The 16,126-nt window shown below is 36.3% G+C and overlaps 1 protein-coding gene across 2 annotated transcripts in view; it reads left to right on the top strand.

The window, feature by feature from the left end:
• Positions 1–272: 272 nt before the first annotated feature.
• Positions 273–16,126, top strand: part of LOC106073519 (uncharacterized) — a 31,108-nt gene continuing 15,254 nt past the window's right edge. The window contains exon 1 of one of the 2 annotated variants that reach the window (XM_056027739.1): positions 273–549. The gene's annotated coding sequence lies outside the window, so the exon portion shown is untranslated. Of the gene's footprint in view, positions 550–10,224; positions 10,352–16,126 lie in introns of those variants that run through there. The other variant, XM_056027740.1, reaches the window with a different exon arrangement.

The raw sequence follows: 16,126 nt of genomic DNA, 5'->3' as shown, positions 1-16,126 counted from the left end.
TAGTCTGCTATAAAAGCTGGTTTAGTCACTTGTTACTGAATATGTTTATTTAGGGTATTGACCTAGTCTGTTAAATCTTTTGACTCGATTTTCTTTAAGAATTTTATCTAAATCCATCTCATTTGCCTCCCCCCCCCCCCCATCTCTCTCTCTGACAGTCTCCCCCCCCCCCTTCTTCACTTCGCCATTGTTCGTACTGGGCCCAGTACTGTCCAGAGTTATCTTTCCTCATCTCGCGACCCGAAGCACGCGTGAGCTGCAGGCCTGTTTTGATGTGAGCAAGGCGATAGTTGGATGGTTTTTTTTTTCCTGTTTCCTCCACTGCCTCACCTTGTTATTTCCCTGATGCTGGCATTCCCATCACCTGGTAAAATACCTTTCTGACTCACTGCAAGAGATTAAAAACTTAGCCTACTGACGGTTTTATCAAGGAATCCTGTAGACTGGTTAGACTATTACAGTTTGATAAGTATTGAGTCATAGAGTATATTCTCTCTTTGTGTCTTCAAGTCAGATTCATCTGTTGGCTGGATTGACATATGAGGCAAGGTATGCTGCATTGATTTCATAATTTTATTATTGTTTCGTTGGGGAACAATTCCATGTTTTTTTTTATTCTCTGTTCTTTGTTTCTATACTTAGCCATTTATCTATTGTAACGGATGTAGGAGTGACTTGTACTTGATGTAGGCCTATTTCTACAGTACCTTGATAATAATCCTAGATCCTTGGGTATCTTGTATGCCATGGTGTATTACATATGCGAGCTCTATTACTAAGGCATACACCGCTACAAACAGAATACAAAAGGGACAATGCCCAGTAACAAAGTTCACGCAAGATGAAATTGAATAACGAACTTTTATACAGAATGTAAGCGATGTTTTCCTTTCAAGAGCCTAGCAGTAACTGTCCTAAAAGTCTATAATCAATAATCTCTAACCCAATGCCTATGTCGTCACTAAAAATGTCGCGTTCAAAGTCTGACTACTACAGTGCGTTTCTAAACTAAACTAAGCGTCTAACAATAGATAGGCCTACTGAGTGTGTGAGTTTGTGTCTGAGTGTGTATGTGTGCTGGAGTTGACTGTGTAAGAGTGTTGTAGCGACTATAAACATCTAAAATCTTAATTAACTTACACTCAAGAGAATCTTCTAGCCTAGTGGGAATTTCACGATACTTGTAAACAGAGTAATTTTCTCTTTGCTTTCATTTTTTTTACAAAACATATCAACTCACTCTGTCTGTCTGTCTGGTAAAAAGTTTATCTCATATAAAAATACCGTACTATAAAACACATTGATGAACAACACTTTCGATTTTCTACACACCGGATACACGAAGCGTGTAGCTAAAATCTCCTATTAATGAAGTTATATTGTACTACCACAGACTATGTGTATACATATGCTATGGGCATATGTCTGTGGATACTGTCGCGTGTGCGTGAATACTTTTTACAAAGCTTATATCAACTCTGTCTGTCTGGTAGACTAATGGCATGGTTTAATGTCATTGACAATCCTATTTATTTTGTACAAAGCTTATAGTAACTTACGTTTGTACACGTCATTTCTCCCACACCCTTTCTTGGATCAAGCTTAAACTTTGCACAATGGACTCAACGCTTTTAGTGGTGCAACGTTTCTCCCTCAAAAGCTACGGTCTGCGGGCTTTTTCAGTGCACGGACCAAAGGTTTGGAACTCACTCCCAATTGATCTCAGACAGATAACATGCTATACCACTTTTAAGAAGAACATTAAGACCTACTTGTTTAAAACTTTTTTAGATTAGTTTTTGGTTCTTCTTGTCGTGTTTGTGTCTGTAATGTTATTACATCGCCTTGAACCTACATTTTGTTTGTTAACAGCGCTTTATAAATAAAATTATTATTATTATTGTTATTATTCATTGGTATAGACGAGACTTGATTTTTTTTTAATCAACCAATTAGTCGACTAATTAGTAAAATTTTTGTTTGATACCAACAAGGGAAATTAACCCTTCAGTATTCACAGATACGGCAAAATATGTAGGGTTTCGTCCCCCTATATAATGGAACACGGTATTTCTCCCACACCCATTTTTGCATGAAATTGAAACTTTAAACAATTATTTATTGTGTTTACCAAGTGTTTTTTAAAGGATTTTTTTTATTATGCTTGTTTCATAATTGTGTGTTGTTGTTGTTGTTGTTGGTGGTTTTTTTTTTTGGGGGGGGGGTCAATGAACTATTTGTTTGTTTGGCGCAATTTGTTGCCATGACTCTTGTTTGTGTATGACGTCATGCCTTAGTTTCTTGAACTTCCTCTTCTGAAGTTGTTTGGGCAGAATGTTCTTTCTTTGCCCCCCCCCCCCACAAACACACACGTTGTAACGGGCACGTAAGTAAACAGATGTACTTAATCAGGGTCGATAGTTTGGTACGCGCGTCGCTGCAGATCTCTGATTATTCTATGTTTCAGGGTGTTAGGTATTGGGGCCCGTATTTAGCCAGACTTTGAGCTGTGATTGATCCAGTTCTATGTTTCAGGGTGTTAGGTATTGGGGCCCGTATTGAGCCAGACTTTGAGCTGTGATTGATCCAGTTCTATGTTTCAGGGTGTTAGGTATTGGGGCCCGTATTGAGCCAGACTTTGAGCTGTGATTGATCCAGTTCTATGTTTCAAGGTGTTAGGTATTGGGATTGAGCCAGACTTTGAGCTGTGATTGATCCAGTTCTATGTTTCAGGGTGTTAGGTATTGGGATTGAGCCAGACTTTGAGCTGTAGTTGATCCAGTTCTTGGGCAGGTAGAGCTACGTTTCTGCGGTTTTAAAGTAAGAGTTCACAGGTAATGCGGCTGGGATTAAGTCTGTACATGAGGTGTGTTAATAATTTATGGTTATTACTGTATAAATTGCCATTCACATTTGTAAAGTAGCATAATGTATCGTGACATCATCAACCATTCGTATTTCGTTATTAAATGTTCGATTGTTAAATGAATGTTTACTATTTTCAAATGCTTTTTTCTAGTATAAATATGTATTTCTTTAAACCCAAATTTTTAGGAACTGTATTTGATACCATCTACTATCCAAATCAATAGTTTTCTCAATTTCGAAAAAAAACAACTCTTCAGTTGGTCTTTAAGGTTCAAAGTCAGTTGAACATGTACTTTGTGTTTCTTGCTGTCATTTAATTAAGACATTAACCTGCCGCGGGAGGTAACCCGGTTCATTTAAATAATCCCCGAACTAAACCTGTGAAACCCATCTTGACATATACTTCCCAGGTTCTCTGTATGTGTAGGGAACATATGTTAACATCAATACTATTTGACTACGTTTTTCGCTTTATTTTAGTTTATGGTTTTTAACATTTTAATGCAATGATGATTTTTTAAAAATTATTTCTGTTGTTCACATTTTTTATTCTGTTATTCCGTGTTTTTATCTTAGCGAAACAAACAGAGTAATATGAGCATTTATAGTTTTTAAAAAATTGTTTACACAGCTTGCGGAATCTCCCATTTCATACTTAAGAAACGAGATAAACAGGAAGAATTGTTCTCTCTACTGTAATTTTTACAAAGCTTATATTAACTCACTGTCTGGCAGGACATGTTTTTTTTTTCTCTCTCTCTCTCTTCCTCTTCTCAGATCAGGTTAAAACTGTGCACAAATATTCCTTGTCAATAAGAACACGTGAATCAATTTTAATAAATAATGAATTGGTAAATTAGTGGTAATAAATCATCTTGCAGTATTGAGAGAAGTTGCAGCAATTTAGCGGGCTTTTTTTCTTATATAGGCTTTGTTTATTTAGTATTTGTCATATCTTGCTTGTTAAATGCTTTACTCACTGACCTTTATATATATGATGTGGTCTGTGGTTTTGCTGTACTCGAGTTTACAATTCAAAAGGTCTAGAAATGTGTATCTATTACGTTTGATCGTGACATTGAACAACTAGTAGATCTAGATTATTCTAGGCCATCTGATTGTATATGTTGAAAGACAGTTGTTTCAATATAATGTCTATTATATATATATATATATATATATATATATATATATATATATATATATATATATATATATATATATATATATATATATATATATATATATATTTAAGGCTTGTCTTCGTTTTCGAAGATCAATGAGGAATGCAGTATTTCCCGTGGCTACGCAGCCCAAACTGTGACCTGCATATTTTGCCGCAATAATGTCTCTATAAATGATTCCAGGATGTGTGAGTTGATCTTTAGGCAGACGTACGGAACGAAATAATATTTAGCTCAAATGGCAAAGTCTTTAATTGCATTTTAAATGTTGGAAAAATGGTTTAAAAAGATTTTTTTAACTTTCAGTTTCCACTTTGAAATGTTTCTATGTCTTGAAATTTTCTTGTGTCTTAAAATGTTCACGTGTCTTAAAATGTTCGCGTCTCTTAAAATGTTCTTGTGTCTCAAAATGTTCGCGTGTCTTGAAATGTTCGCTTATCTTAAAATATGGATGTGCCATGAAACGTTTATGTGTCTTGAAATATTGATGTGTTCTAAAATGTCCGTCTTTTGAAATGTTTACATCTCTTCTCTGATGTTTGATGATGTTATAAGCTCATTCCACTAACACAACCGCCACCAGCAGCAACCACACGGCAATTTTTTTTTATTTGACTCAATTTGAGGAACCAAAAAAGAGTGGCCTAATCATTTGTATTAGAGATAACACCCACTAGAGGGCGCTTTTATAGAAGCTGACTTCTGATCACGGCTATCAAGAGTGATTTGCCCTTATCTCACCCAACCCTATCGACTACTCTTCTTTTAAAATAAAATAAAAATATAACAGTAAGCCTAACCAATCACCACTGTCCATCCAACTGGCCAACTAGTCTCAAGGTAATCACCTATTCATCGTAGTTTCCGTTCTGTCTATATCCCAAATTTGTTTACATACCGATTCCTTGAATCTATAAGCCCCCCACCCCCATTTTGCCTTCCCGGATTGGGGGGTGTGTGGCAGAAGTCACGAGTTCAGCTAGCGATATTTGTCATACCACACACTGACAATCATGGCCATTTATGTCAGAGCGCGTGCATTGATCCCTGGGGAGGAAGGGTTAGCGAACTCTTGTTAGATGGGGATGCGAGCCAGCTAATAGTTCACCTTTGTCGCGAGCATAACCTAACAAACCTGTTTAAACAAACTGTTTTCACTGTGATACTCCCAGTAATTAGTACTTTAACCTGGCCTTCACAAACAAATTAAATAAGCCTTGATTATCTGCACTTGGTAGATCGAAGTGTGATTGCATGACAACCAATAAGCGTGTCGCTTCGAAGGGTTGCTTTTTTTCTTTCCTTTGCTGAGCGCAGGAGAGATAGATACTAGAATATGACGAATTTCTCAAGCCATTTATATTATTTCACATCAACCTTAAAATTTCATCATCATCTTTAACTGTCCTTTGACTTTCGTCTTAGAATTGCTGTAAACAAGTTCGCGTAGCCAAATTCCTTTATTTTTGTACGATCAGCAGTTCCTCCTAGCAGGATATTTCGAGAGGCCAGTCCATTCTTTTACGTTCTCAAGCCGGTTTTTTTTTTCCTTGGACGACCCTCTCTTCGTGCTCCCCCCCCCCCCCCCACTGTACCTTGGTGGATGACCTCAGGGAAATTCTCACCCCAAACACAGAATCCTAGCAGTGTCAAGTCGCTTGAGCCATTGCATGTGCCTGTTGGAGTCAGGCCTAGGCCTAACATTTCTTAACCCATATTTGCGAGTATTGATATCTTTCCATTTGGCTGAACACTTCAATACACTTTTCAGTTTCAGATTTTAATTTAGGTATTTATAATTTTCATAAAATGGTAATAATAATAATAATAATAATAATCTTTATTGTCCGTATGGAAATGTGTCTTACAATTTGTGCATTACACCAAACAAAAAACATTATAACTATAAGAAACCAAAGTGTACATTCACACCAGACTTACACATAATTTACATGTGACAAAATTTATACCAGATTGTTCTTATTTAATGATTTGATTGCCAGGGGATCAAAAGAGTGTTTGTGTCTGTTTGTCTTTGCTATCGGTGTCTTGTATCTCTTTTGTGATGGTAAAATCTAACATAATGTTAATTTTTATCAGTATTTTGAAGACCCAGGGCCGAATTTGTGACAATGCCAGACTGTAAGGCGGGGCTGACTTTTAAAGGGGGTCTTTATATTGCAAAACTAAAACATTTTTAACAAACTATTCCTGTCAGGTGAAATAAAATAAGGTAAATGAGAATAAATTTACAAGCACTCCATTCCCTACTTCACAATTACGACACGCTTTTGGGGTTTTATTTATATAATTAAATCCACACTAGCTCCAGCTGGAATAACCTGCCAAGTGTGTAGCCGAACATTCCGGGCTGAAATAGGTCCCCCAGTGCAAAGCCCACAGCCCTTCGGATGACTAGAGAGGTCATCATCCAACCACGACGAACTATGTATATATATATAGAGAGAGAGAAAGAGAGACAGACAGACAGACATAAAGATAGATTGAAATTGACGAGGTAGGGGAATCCATTTGCCCTGGACCTTCGGTTAGCCAACTAACTGTGAAGACTTGAAGACGTACAATTAAGCTCTGGACTCGTGCATAAACCCAAATCACATCATCTAGGTAGGGCAATCACAGAAGAGTATCTCCATGGGCGTGTACTGAAATGGAAGGTTGATCTTTATGTAAAAAAAAAAAGTAATAAAGTTCCCCTTTCAGATCAGGGCAGATGATGTAGCCTAATCTTTAGGAGTCATCAATAATTCTTTTTTTTTTTACTCACTTTTAAAAGAAACTTTAATGAGCTAGTAAAATATAAATCAACTTAAGAATCATAGCAAAAAAAAAATGTCTCGAGAAATCCTATGCATACTAAAGTATTTTAAAAAGTACTATTCACGACTGCCACAAGACCTAGTTTTTCATGATTCTAACATTTTAATCTTTAGCCAGGAAATAGAATTTTTCTCTTCCGGAGACCAAATTACATCCTTTTTTTTTTTTCGCCTTCGTCCTCATTCCCCATCCTTTTGAAAAAAAAAATCAAAAAAAAAACATGTTTTTAATAATTATAGAAAGTCAAATCGTTGAAAAACCCTGGCTTCTAGCGCCATCTGATGTTTGTTTATTGATCGCGCCGGCCACGTCGTCTGGAAAATTCTTAATTTGGTTAATGTTATTCCGTGTATATTACCTCATTGATTCCCTGGCTAAAACTTTTGAGAATAAAAACACTAGAAGTCGTCATAGAAAACAATTTCCATTTAGTTCCTGTATTTATTTGATTCTGTTCAGTCAGGAGTGGTGTGTGAGTCGTGTATGCATGACGTATTGAAGGCTTCTAAAACTGGGGAAAGGAGGCGTAACAAGAATTATTTTATCGGTTGCATTCCATGAAATAAATGTACAGATGCTCAAAGGTGTGAAAAGGAGAGAGCAGACGAGAACAAGAAATGTCTACATCACAGACCTATATATATTATATCTAGGCTGGGCATAGATATCTTTTAACACTACAAAAAATGTCGTAAAAAAATTTCTTTAAGTTGAAACAAGGCGTTGTTTTGTAAAGTAGTTATAAGAAGTTAAGTTGTTTTTTTTTCAACCCTAACCTATGTAACATATAGATCTAGATCTAGTAATTGAATATTGAAATAAGAGCACCCTCGTCTCATAATTATTATTTTGCAATTTTCAGATCCATAATCTAGAAAGATCTAGATAATCAATCTATTTAAATGTACATAAGATGACTAAAATCAATAGACGTGAATTATTTCGATCTATGGTTTTTGATATATTATCTTAATGGAAACTAACAGAAAATGGCTTTATTTCATGAATTTGCGTGAATATATAGTTCTGTGATTAATACATAACAACAAAGGGCGTAGCCAGGGGGCGGGTTGGGGTTCTGAGCGTAGCCAAGCCAATTGGGGGTTTTGAGTTTAAACCCCTTTCCTACAGATGGTATTTTTTAAAGTTTAAAACCCCTCCAGATGGTTTTGAGTTGAAAATCCCCCTACAGAGCTTTTTGACGTGGAAAACCTTTATCTTCGATATTTATTATTCTAAAGCAAACTACAGTTACCAAATTCTATGACCGTAGCTAAATGGGGTTTTGAACTTTAAAAAAAACAACTCCAGAAATTTTTTAGTTTAAAATAGCACATTAGGTTTTTGAAATAAAACATTTTAATAGCAGGAAAATGCACTGTAGATACCTTAGAATATGCATTTTGTTGGCTTTCAATACCATAAATAGTGCTTGTGATTTGATCAACCGCAAAAAAAGAATTTGTTTCCATTTTCTAGTCTAGATCTAATACATATAGGTCTGTGGTCTACTGGTGAGATAACTCTGATAGAATAGCAGCAAGCTAAAGATAGGAAAAGCAAAACGATATTTTGGAGCCAAACGTTTGAGTTAATTGATGGACTTAGAAAAGCACACACACACAGACACATTTTTGTTTGAATTTTTTTTCATATATCAGTCAATCAATTAGGCCTTTTGGTAAACGACATCAGGTAAACTTCCCTTTTCAGACCTTGCAAGCTATAGGGCAGGTGATGTAAAGGTCATCTGTTTCTGTGGTCCACGGTTAATGAGGATGTCATGTGGCCAGCACAATGACCAACCGCAATTTTTGTGTTCCTAACTAATGTCAGGTACCCATTAAAGCTGGGTGAACTCAGGGGCGTCCAAACATCCCGAAATTAAAAATCCCAGTGTCGACTAGGATTCGAACCCGGGAACTCCGGTTCGGAAGCCAAACGCTTTACCATTCAGCCACCATCTAAGAAAAAAGCTGGACTCATTTTACACACATATATAAATGTAGCCAATAGTATGTATCCTGTGTGTTAAACTGATAAAGACAATGACTGCTAAACTGATGTATCATGTGTGTTTATCCGATACATTCTATGAATGTTAAAATTATATATCATGTGTGTTTCATCGATAAATAAAAACTATGCATCATACCTTTACTTTTACCTATCCCTTAGTCGTTGGGACACCACGCAAGATTCGCCGACCGTCTTTCTCCATTCCTCTCTGTCTTTTGTCTTAGTTAGAACCTCTTTCAATGGCAGGCCTGCCCATTCTTTTATGTTGTCCTCCCATAGCTTTCTCTGTCTGCCTCTTCTTCTTTTTCCTGGTGCTGTTCCCTGAAGGAAGGTCTTTGAGAGCCCTGAAGATCTTGTAATATGGCCATAGATTTTAAGCTTGCGTGTGTTTTATTAATAAATAAAAACTATGCATGTAACTAAAAAAAAAGGGTACAGCTTGAAATAGATGCTTAATCTTCTGCTGTATTTTTTCTCTGTTAATTTCTAGTCCTCTGGCCATATGTAGTGCATCAAAAAAAAAGGAGGGGGGTGGGAATGGTATGCAATGAAACGTAAGCCATACTCACCTCACGTTCACCGGCCTTAATCTTTTTTTTTTTTTTTGGTGGGGTGGGGATTTGAAATGAGCGAAGAAAGCCTACCACAAGACAACAACTAGCCCTCATGCCTTTCAACAGTACACGCCCCTGTTTACAATCATACTAATTGGATAAAGTCACGGTGTTGTCTTATCAGCTACACTACATTTAACATTGCTGCTTTACTTATTGATTTATAGGTTTAGATTTGGTGAACTGAGAAAGCCTTTCCATTTCATTATTTTCCTGTTCAAATCGATTTGATTTTATTTGAAGGTCTCCAGTGTCAGATTTGTATAGTTTTCTTCTACAGTCTTATTTTTTCGAAGAAAGTCATTTAACCCTTGCACTCCTGTTTGGCTTGTTCCAAGAAGAATAAGTTCTATAAATACAAAGTAGCAAGTAGCGCCACATGAGGAAAGCACTAATTTTATAATCTAGACATTTTTGTTTAGAAAAATAATCATTCCATATTAAAATAGTCCAATTGAATAATTAGACGAATAGCAACATGGTTTAATATTCTTTGCGTTATGCTTACTATATTACGCTATCCGTGTTTTTTTTTAAATAATTCTGTGGTTTTATACAAAAATATCAAGTGTGCACTTAGTGTTGCAAGGCGGGGGGTGGCCTCCCTTTTAACCCTACTGCGATTGCTTGGCACACGGATCGATAAGTCGCTCACGTTCTAAGCCTGGACCCCGTGACGCGGGGCTTACACGTTTAGTGGCTCGTAGTCTGATAACACACACACACACACACACACCGTATGAGCAGGTTTTCTTGCGGATATTTTGTCTTTCCTTCACTTGCATTAGCTGTGCCCGTTAGTACTGGCTGTGGTTGGGATGTAACGTGAGTACCGTTTGTTTTTAGGTAGACCTAAAAGTGGGTCAGTTACATTATAATAAATATATAATACACATTAAAATGAGCCTGTATAGACGTAATTTTGCACAAGCTTTATTAATGACAATCTATCGCCAGATGTCTCCTTTTGGTTGAAGGCTTTGACAATCATATTTAACAATGTAGCTCATTGCATGGGCATTATTAGCTCGATATGTTTAGTTTGGAAACACGATAATATTGATTAACCTTTATTTAGTTATTGGCGTTCTTTTTTTTTTAAAAAATGTTTTATTAGGCCTATTTATTTGAATGTTTGGGACAGTTAAAAATGTAATTGAAAAGAATGCATTTTACATTTGATCGGTTTTCTGAATGGCTTCATCGTGAAGTGTGTAGTGTGTTAAGTTCAATTCAAATCGAGGCATTACACTAAGAATTAGAATTGATCTTCTCTTGTTGATATCAAGTTTCTTGAGCTAAATCAGCGTTACCAAACCTAACGTTGAGAGAGGAGAAAGAGGAGGGATGGGTCTTGGAAAACATTTGGGTTCTGGAAACAACTGGGTTCTGGAAAACAACTGGGTTCTGGAAAACAACTGGGTTCTGGAAAACATTTGGGTTCTGGAAAAGAATTGGGTTCTGGAAAGCAACTGGGTTCTGGAAAACAACTGGGTTCTGGAAAAGAATTGTGTTCTGGAAAACAACTGGGTTCTGGAAAACAACTGGGTTCTGGAAAACAACTGGGTTCTGGAAAACAACTGCTCAGAAATATCAACTAATATTTTTAATAGTGTGAGTACTTTTAAAAAATCGATTCACTGAACGGTGCAACTAGGAAGTAGATGAGAATTTACTGTGTAATATAAGATCCTGTGGTCTTTACAATAATCACCCACGGGCTACGATCTATAACGTTACTGCTATCCATTGCATGTTTCTTGTTATTTTTTTTTGTTATTCTTTTTATATTTCTTGTTATTTTTTTGGTTGGCCCTAATTGTTTTGTTTTCGTTGTTCAATAGTTATAAACATTGCTGGCATTTTTTTTTTAATTTAAAAATGTTTACCGTCAGTAAATATCATAGTCTATATGCCTGGTTCTAGTAGACCCTCTTTAGCTTAGGTGCTCACTTAGTTATCATAAAAATAAAAATAAATTGCTTGACTTTGAATTTTTTGCATCATTTAAAACTGTAAAAAAAAATTTCGACCATGGAATTGCATCCAAATATGTATATGTATGTATACTGAATTAGCCCCCTTGAAGATGCTTGAGCCCTGAGTGCACACATTTACAGATACCCCCTTCTTCCCCCCCCCCTTTCCCTTTTTCCCAACTGGTCCAATCACGTGATAGGATCATAATGCATTGAGAAAGCTAAAAGCTCGAAATTGAGCTAAAGAAAAACAATTATTAAAAATATTTCTAATCGTACAGGATTATTATCATCATTAATTATTGTTAGTCTCATCTATTATTAATTTCATCACATGACTGATCCAAAGTAATCGATACTATTACACTTAATTAAGCTTTTTTTTTAAGTTTTTTTTTCTTTGTTATGTGTTTTATTTTTCCTATGGTAAAGACAACTTCACAGAAAATTTATATCGAAGGCCTATTTGATTTTCACAATATAAACAAATATTACTGGACAAATTTTAAAAGACAACTGTCTCCTTGGCTGGGATGGCTGTGTGGTATACGCTCTGGATTGTCTCTTCGATGGTCCGGAACACTCTGGGGTTTGAACCCTACCTGCCGCAATCCCTACGGTCCTCCGGGAGGTTTGAGGCTAGGATGTAATAGTCTTCAAACATCCAAAAACATCTTAAGCAAAATAGATTATCTCTCTCTCTCTCTCTCCCCCTCTCTCTCTCTCTCTCTCTCTCTGTCTTGGAGCAAATAACTTTCAGATAAACTCATATGGATAAGCCAAATCTTCTAGATTTCTTCAGAGTAATGGAACTTTATGTTGACATCTTTGTTACAGTGATTTATAGTATGAATTACTACATCTCTTTACAACGACTCATTTCTCTTTACAATGACTTATTTCTCTTTACAATGACTCATTTCTCTTTACAATGACTTATTTCTCTTTACGATGACTCATTTCTCTTTACAATGACTCATTTCTCTTTACAATGACTCATTTCTCTTTACAATGACTTATTTCTCTTTACGATGACTCATTTCTCTTTACAATGACTCATTTCTCTTTACAATGACTCATTTCTCTTTACAATGACTTATTTCTCTTTACGATGACTCATTTCTCTTTACAATGACTTATTTCTCTTTACAATGACTTATTTCTCTTTACAATGACTTATTTCTCTTTACAATGACTTATTTCTCTTTACGGTGACTTATTTCTCTTTACAATGTTATTCTTTTTCTACACTGGCATGTTTTATAATGTAATATTTAACGGGCGGTCGTTCTAAAGTCAATGTGTCTGTCATTTTGACTACATCGTCTGTCTCGGTCAAGCTATCTACCCACTTATCTTTCCTTTTCATTTTGACTACATCGTCTGTCTCGGTCAAGCTATCTACCCACTTATCTTCCCTTTCCATTTTGACTACATCGTCTGTGTCGGTCAAGCTATCTACCCACTTATCTTTCCTTTCCATTTTGACTACATCGTCTGTGTCGGTCAAGCTATCTACCCACTTATCTTTCCTTTCATTTTGACTACATCGTCTGTCTCGGTCAAGCTATCTACTCACTTATCTTTCCTTTTCATTTTGACTACATCGTCTGTCTCGGTCAAGCTATCTACCCACTTATCTTTCCTTTTCATTTTGACTTCATCGTCTGTCTCGGTCAAGCTATCTACTCACTTATCTTTCCTTTTCATTTTGACTACATCGTCTGTCTCGGTCAAGCTATCTACCCACTTATCTTTCCTTTCCATTTTGACTACATCGTCTGTCTCGGTCAAGCTATCTACTCACTTATCTTTCCTTTTCATTTTGACTACATCGTCTGTCTCGGTCAAGCTATCTACCCACTTATCTTTCCTTTCCATTTTGACTACATCGTCTGTCTCGGTCAGGCTATCTACTCACTTCTGTCGCTTTCTTTTCCATTTTAACTATATCGTCTGTGTCGGTCAAGCTATCTACTCACTTCTGTCGCTTTCCTTTCCATTTTGACTACATCGTCTGTGTCGGTCAAGCTATCTACTCACTTTCCATTTATTAACTGACCCTCTTACTCACGTTTACCCCCGTGTGTCATTCCGTTGTACAGTTTCCCAATGCACGCTTGTAAGATCACCTAACACACCGAGCAGATCAATGGAAACTGAAGTACCTATGGGCTGGGTTTAGAGCACGAAACGATAGGTACTCACTTGTTGGTGTTTTACTACAGTGCTCTTCATAGTGTAGTACGCACACCACTGGCGGTACTTCAAGCCATGCCAAGTGGTACTTGGTATTTTACAAGCATCGATGTTTTCATATTTTCATTTTTTTATTATCCTTTTCAATCTAAGTTTATGTGTAGGGGCTGTGTGTGGTCTCTCTAGAAAGAGAAGTAGAGTTAAGCCTTTTTTTTTATTATCACTCTAGTTAGAGACAGAAAAATAGAGAAATGATGTAGTATGGTTTGACTCAAACAGGATTATGCGTTTTCGATATGTGTACAGTTTTAACCTTTTAACTGCGTGCAGTTTTAACCTTTTAACTGCGTACAGTTTTAATGAAGTCTTCATGAAAGTGTGAAAAAAAAAAAGATATAAAACAAAATTATTTATTACTAATAGTTAATTAACTAATTGAATAATTTTTTTTATTGATTCATGTGTTGTCAGGTAAAAGAAATAATTCTCCTAAATTTCAGCTTGATCCGAGATTGGGTGTGGGAGAAATCACGTGTACAAACTTTTTACCAGACAGACAGAGAGACGGAAGGAGTTGATAAAAGCTTTGTAAAAATCATGGATTTAGTATACCAGCTGGAGAGATGAGGAAGATGATATACCGAGTATCTCAATTAAAAGTTCACTCTAGACTCTAGACAATCTTTCTAATTTAAAAGTACCGTGTACAGGCAGATTTTCAAAGTTCGTTATGTGTCTTTTCTTTTTATATATCCGACAAAAAAAAATGTTGAAATTAGATTGATTATCAACGTCTGAAATCTGGGAAACCAGCGACAACACGTGACCTCTCGAGGCTTTACCATTGATTGATATTCTAATAACTTTTTCATATGTGTGTTTTTTAATATTAACGCAAGAACAGCTGGAGAGATTCATATTGTTACAGTTTCGAAGAGGAAGTTTTTAAAAAGCCATTAATGACGTCAACATTAAAAATAAACAATAATATTTAATAGACAAATGTGATGCCCTGTTTAGAAAGTTCATAACTAAAAGACTTTTTTTTTTACTGAACATGTTTTATTTAAAGTTTCTTTTCAATAAACGTCTGTTTCTGAAGGGGGGGGGGGAATAATTCGTTTCAATAATTTTCTCATTTCTATATTTGTAGCCTCTGCCTTTTCACTGTAACAATGTCCATTCAAAAACAAATAATAATACATTGGGTTTATATTTTTCTTCTGTAAGGGCTGCGTGTAGTTCTATTTCTAAAAAAACTGTATTTAAGATTCAGTACATATTTTAAACCCCCCGCCCCCCCCCCCCCTTAAAAAAAAAAGACGGATTTCAGTTCGTCTTATCGCTTTGTTTAAAAAATGTTTCTGCATTGCCTGAAAAAGAAACGAAACTATGCTATCACTTCTTTCCCTTTTTCTTCAAATTGTTGAGTATTTGGTCGGTTTATGTTTATGGCTTATGGTTATCTCTGCTTTTTTTTTTTTTTTTTGGTTTATTTAATATTTGTTATCTGCCTTCTATAAATAAAGGAAAAGTACAATTTAAAGCCTAAATTTTGCTAATTTTAACTGTTGAATTCTTTCTACGTTTTTGTAATAGGCAATGATAAACCAAATAATCGGTTTGATTTTAACTAAAATATTGGCCTCCTTCAGTCGTAGAACGACTATGGTTCATCTCGAACACTTTTCCACATGGCTGTGAAGACCTTGCTATGTAGAGAGAGAGAGAGAGTAGTCCTTAAGGGAATGCAGGCACGACATGGCCTAAAATTGTGCCGATGTGCCCAAAACCAAAACCAAACCAAACCAAACCTATTTTGGAGATACACTCCCGTCCACATATATTGCAGGTCAAGGTGGCTTTCGCTTTTGTGGTAGAGGAGCTGGCCATTTTCGGTGTGACACGCTTTTCTTCTAGAGCTGAGGCCCATGTTTTCCAGCTGTCCATAGCTTGGTCACCGTCTCTCTCCAGCTAGTGCAGTCTAAGGCTATGTCTTCCCAATGGTCAGTATTAATGTTCACTGATTTAAGGTCCCGTTTTTTCACATCCACGTAACGGAGGTGGGAGCGACCAGTTTTTATTGAGCCAGACGCAAGTTGCCCGTACAGAATGATTTTTCGGGATGTCACCAAAGTTTATTTTTACTAGCATCTCTCTCTCTCACGTTGTCTGTCTTCCATGTAGTGAATAGATCGAAGTGCTCGATGACTTGTAAGATTTCTACCTTGCCTTGGACTTGAAATAACTATTGACTTGAGATGATGGAATGGGAGATAGTCCCAATATAGTCGCTTGTCTATTGGAAAGCATTTCTCAACAATGTTGTTCAAGCTTGATCGTTGATTTGTAGCCCCAAACAGCAAGTACAGCTAACTACTAACCCGATGTAGGCGTATTCCACTCTATTGAAATAAACTTT

The sequence above is a fragment of the Biomphalaria glabrata genome, chromosome 4 (genome assembly GCF_947242115.1).
Source record: "Biomphalaria glabrata chromosome 4, xgBioGlab47.1, whole genome shotgun sequence".
Taxonomy (NCBI): domain Eukaryota; kingdom Metazoa; phylum Mollusca; class Gastropoda; family Planorbidae; genus Biomphalaria; species Biomphalaria glabrata.
This window is presented reverse-complemented; position numbering and strand designations above follow the sequence as displayed.